Genomic DNA, 5,230 nt, shown 5'->3' with positions numbered 1-5,230 from the left:
TATTCTTAAAACTGTTAAAGTAAACTAGATCTACTTGACATACTTTCCTTCCTACGATACAAATAACTGTATGTTAAATTTGTCATCACTCAGGATTAATAAAGTTGAACTTTTCTTAAGTGATCGAACATTTCATCACTTATCATCAATAGTACTTGTAAACCATGACCTCAAAAAGTTACTTTTTTTCCTGTCAACATCTACTTTTGACAAAAGGCAAAGTAAAAACAAAGTAAAACAAAGTCATTCATCTTATTATCTGCTCTTCCCTACCCCCCAAAAAAGGTTGAACACAAGTAGGTAAGTATAAAATGAAGAGTCAACTTTATACATGTTTTTCTTGAAGTGAGTGACATATTTTCATAAGTGGCGATACGAATAGGTATTAGAATCCATCATACTTTTTCACGCTTAAAAAAAATCATTAAACATTGTGGCAATGCACATACATCTAGGTAAAGATGAAGAAAAGAAACAGTTACATGTCTTTGTTTTTTTATAAACAATGTAATTTCATAATGTAGCAATTCTCTTTTTAAAAACAAAAAGCTTAGAAAAAAGTTCAGGCCCCAAGCAGGAGATTTAACAGATTACATTAAAAAAAATGTACTGCTTTAATTCAATAAACAAATTGCCTGATTTGAACAGTTTATAATCCAAACACACTTAGATAAGTAATTACAAAAAGAAAGTGAAAGTGATCTTGAGTGAAAACATAAGTGAAACTGATTAGTCTATTTTCTATGAACACTCAATGAATAAACAGTAAAAGAACAGAACTAATTCACCTTTCGATAATTAAAAAGTTTATAGTTTTGAAAAAATTATAATGGAATTTCTCATTTGAAAATCTCTTAAATACAAACCACAAAAATTAACTACATAATATTATCTTTATCTGGAACAACAGCTCTAATGTAAAGATGAGTGACCAACACAACACTGTTGTACGACTAGCTGACTTTAAAATAACTACATTAAAATAACATTCCTACGGTAGTCATCATGCTTTCCCATAAACAAACAAACACTGGATGTCAACATAAGAACTTGAAAATAAACAGAACTGTTTAGCAAAAGGGTTGAAATTCCAATTGCTCTAACCTTATGTAAACTTGTTAAATTCAAATACAAGGACCCAAATTACACAATTTCTATTCTACAAAGTCTCCATTTCAAATCCTGGATTACATAGGGCACCCCCGCACCTTTTTCTGAAGAAAAATAAAACAATTATTATTATTCTCCTCGGTATGACTTCAAATAATATAAAGAACAAGGCAGATAGATTGTAGATGCAGGCGATGCCCGTTTTTTTTAATAAGCCACAACTAGACAAGGTGTGTGGTGGTGGTGTTCCTAAACACGCGCTTTACACTCACCCGTATAACATTGCTTTCCTTCCCTTTCTCCATCTCTTCTTTTCTGCTGCCGTTGGAAAATTATATACACAAAACCCGGAGCAATACAAGCAGGGACTCTATAGTTCACACAAGGGCAAACTAGCTTAAACAAGGGGAGGGCCAAGTGATAAGGGTGGGGATTTTTCCCCCTAGAAAAAATGGAGGGGGATGGAGCAAGACAGAATGGAGCTGAGACGAGGGGGCGCGTTGGGTCGGGGGAGCACACGCGTAAAGGAGGATGGCGGTAAAATTGGGGTGGGGGCAGAGGACAGAAATAAGAGACACTGGGGAGAACGTGAGGGGAGGCATCAAGCCGAGCAGAGGAAGGAGGCGGAGCGGACCTGGCGGGGTGCAGGGAGATGATGCCCCCTCCTTCCTCCCAGCTGCTGCCGAAGCTACTCCAGCACACGCCCACCCTGGGGAAAGATACCGGCTCTGGGGCCTAGCAGCAGCCGCCCTGCCGGTGAACCTAGCCAGCCAGGGGGCGGGCTCAGCCTCCTCCTACCCATCCCAGGGCCCGGACCCCAGGTCACCCAGCCCCCCAAACCCCCTCCCAGCCCCCCAGGAAAGAAGCGTGGAGATGAAGCGGGACGGAGGGAGTGGGGAGGGGGGCAACCATTAAGGAGCGGTGTCCATGGCAACGGAGGGGGAGGAAAAGGGGACGGGGTGGGGGGAGGAGAGAGATTTCACCCTTTTCCCCACTCGAGTCCCTCCTTGCAACGCCCACCCGAGTGATGGGAGGGGGGAGCCCCCTTCCCCCTCCCGGCGCCAGGGAGAGGGGGCGGCGGCCGCGCTTCGGCCGGGAGCCGGGGCTCCGGCGCCCCCTCCCCGCCCCGCACCTGGGCGGGGAAAGGCCGCGGCTGCCCCAACCACCACCATCTCCCCCACGCCTGAGGGAGAAACGGCGGGACCTCCACCAGAGCCCGGCCGAGCCGGGATGGAGGCGGAGGCTGGGGCTGAGGCGGCCAGGATGTCCCCCACACACACACACCACCCCGCGCCCCGACCCCGCTCCCCGGGGAGTCCCCTTCAGCGGGGAAGGACAAATCATCTCAAAGCGGACAGAGAAAGCGGCTACGACTACCTGGCTCTGTTCCTCACTCCCTCCATCCCCGTCCGGCCGTCGCCGCCGCCGCCTCCTCCGCTGCTGCTGCTGCTGCCGCTGCCGACGCTGCTACCGCTGCCGCTGCCGCCGCCGCCGCCGCCGCCGCCGCCGCCGCCGCACACAGCCTGAACCGCCCGGCGGGGGACAATGACGTGCCTCCATCCGGGCACCGCCGCCGCCGCCGCCGCCGCCGACGCCTCCTCCGGGTCAGGAGCCGGCGCCGGCGACAGTGCTCCGCGCCCGCCGCCAGGGGGCGCCGCGACCCGCCAACTCCGCGCTCTAGCCGGCACGCCGCCAGCCCCGCGGCTAAGAGGCGGTCCTCAAGTGGCGCTTCCAGTACCTAAGGGGCCGGCGTCTCCCCCGCCTCCACCTCTCCTAGAGGCGGGGGGAGGTCGCCAAAGTGCCGGAGCCCTCGGGAGGAGAAGGTGGAGGGAACGCTGCGGATCGTGGTCCAGCGCCCTCCTCTCCTGGGGCGGCGGAGGACGTGGAGGAAAGCGTGAACCAAGTGTTCTACGTGTCTGGCCACCCTTTTCGGACAGCGTGCAAGGATCGCTCTTTTGCACGCCCCGGGCGTCCTTCGGCTCCGCTTCTGCCTCAAGTCTGGGTGCGTATGTGTGCGTGTGTCTGTCTTCCCACTTGAAAGTTGCGCTTTAAAGAGCAGCTGCGGCGGCCCCGGCCGGCCTCGGGGAGCTGCTCCGCGAGCGCCTTTGCTGATTCCCCCGTGGCCTCGATTAGCCTCCCCCGGGGCTTTCCGCGGGCTCCGCGAGCACGGACGGCTGCCCTCCATCCCCAGGCCCAACTTAGAAACGCCTCCTCGCCCCCCGAGTTCTTTGTTTCGCGCGGGGATCCCACCCACCCTTTCCAGTGGGGCTCCTAGGAGAGTATCCCAAGGAACAAAAGGCAGGGCGTGGGAGAGGGGAGTCCTCCCAGCGCCCCCACGCGCGAAACCAGACAAACCCACCTCCTCCGGAAAACTGCCTGGACTCCTTCCCCTCCCCCAGTGGGCTCCGGCAGAACGGAACGCGTGAATGCACTGGCTGGGTCAGAACCGAAGGCTTCTTGGAAAACTCGCGTAGTAATGTATTTTGCACCTTTTCCTATGTATCAAAGTTTTGTTTGAAGAAAGGTTATTTTCTATGTAGTGTGTGAAAGACCTGTGAAATGTTTGGGAATCAGGAGGTTCCGTGGAAATAGTTGAGTTCAGGAGTTCTTAAGTTTTTTTTGTGTGTGTCTGGCAAGAAAAAACCTATGCTCCCCTTCTCAAAACAATTGGAAGAAATGCTGAATTTCAATTTGAGGTTAATGAAAATAAAGATGTAGGATGTTTGGGGAGTATTCCCCCCCCCATCCAAATTCACAGACTCCGGGAAATCTATCTGTGGATAGAGGACTCGAGGTTAAAAATTCTTGGTATATGTAATCAGATGCCTTCATTTTACATCATTCCAAACCATTCCCCAGTAAGTCCTATGTTTGTTTGCAAAGCTTTATCCCTTGGAAAAATTCCTTAAAGTCATGAAGAATGATGATTTTAAAACTATACTTCAAAAACTAGCAGATTCATTGGCATCACCTTGAAATCAATACACATGGAATACAAAAATGCATATGGAAATAGCAACATTTGCTTTACAATTTTTATCTCCTGATTTAGATAAATCACTGGAAATCTCACAGCTACAATAAACACATTTCAGTAGTGTTTTAAGGTTTGCAACTCTGAAGCAGGTCTAAAAAATATTATTTGCATTGCTAATATTAACTAATGATAATTAATACTAATAATATAAATGTTGCTATTCTCATTTTAAAGATTAAGAAAATAAGGCTTAGAGATTTAAGTGACTTGCCCAAGGTCAACTTCAAATGAATAAAGGAGCCAGTTCCCCTAATTCCGATATAGTCTTTCCCATATAGAATTTTCCTCTTCTCAGTAGAGCAAAGAGCATCAGCATCTTGTGTGGTGTAGATATAATCAAGTTGCATGTTCAAGAGGATAGATGTTCCCAACTATTAGAATTTGGATTTTGGAGCAAGAACTGCCTGTGTGTGCCTTTCTTTGTTATTCAAGCACTAACCATAGTACTTGGCACATAGTAAGAACTTAATAATTGCTCATTTATTGGGTCAATGACATGCACCTTCTAAGTTCAATCAATAATTTATGAGATGGTAGGGGAGAAGGATGAAGAAATACCTCTCTCAAATTGCACTGATGCTAGATTTTGTATATTTGAATTATCCCTTAATGGACTCCTCTTCAAAACCTGCTTGTTGTTGAGGATACCATCCTCCCAGTTTCACACAGATCCATTACCTTAGTTTCATCTTCAACTGGTTTCCCTCTTCCCATCTATCCACATACAATCATTTACTTCTGCCTCAAAACAACTCTCACTCATTTCTGCCACCTTCTCACTACTCACACAACTCCCACCTTAGTTCAAGCCTTATGTCTCACCTGGATTATTTACTATAACAACCTGCTTCCATTCTCTCCCTCTACCTAATCACTCTTCCACATAGATGACAAAATAATATTCCTAAGACACTGGTCTAGCCGTGTCACTTTCCTGCTCAAAGTCTTTCAATGTTTCCTATCACTCTCACACAGGGGTTCTTAACCCAACAGTCTGTGAATGAGTTTCAGGAGATCCATGAACTTGAATGGGGTGGTGGGGGGGAATCTTTATATTCACTAACCTCTAACTGATAGGTAGCA

At 47.9% G+C, this 5,230-nt stretch overlaps 1 protein-coding gene across 2 annotated transcripts in view; it reads right to left on the bottom strand.

Annotated features, from left to right (window-relative positions):
* The window catches only part of LOC114052371 (ubiquitin carboxyl-terminal hydrolase 42-like), a 58,921-nt gene extending 56,359 nt beyond the window's left edge, over positions 1–2,562 (bottom strand). Inside the window, exon 1 of one of the 2 annotated variants that reach the window (XM_027874941.1) lies at positions 2,488–2,562. The gene's annotated coding sequence lies outside the window, so the exon portion shown is untranslated. Of the gene's footprint in view, positions 1–2,484 lie in introns of both variants that reach the window. The other variant, XM_027874942.1, reaches the window with a different exon arrangement.
* Between the last annotated feature and the right edge of the window lie 2,668 nt (positions 2,563–5,230).

This window comes from Vombatus ursinus, unplaced genomic scaffold (genome assembly GCF_900497805.2).
Source record: "Vombatus ursinus unplaced genomic scaffold, bare-nosed wombat genome assembly UNPS02014807.1, whole genome shotgun sequence".
NCBI lineage: Eukaryota > Metazoa > Chordata > Mammalia > Diprotodontia > Vombatidae > Vombatus > Vombatus ursinus.
The sequence above is the reverse complement of the archived record's forward strand: the minus strand, read 5'-3'. Positions and strand labels throughout refer to the sequence as shown.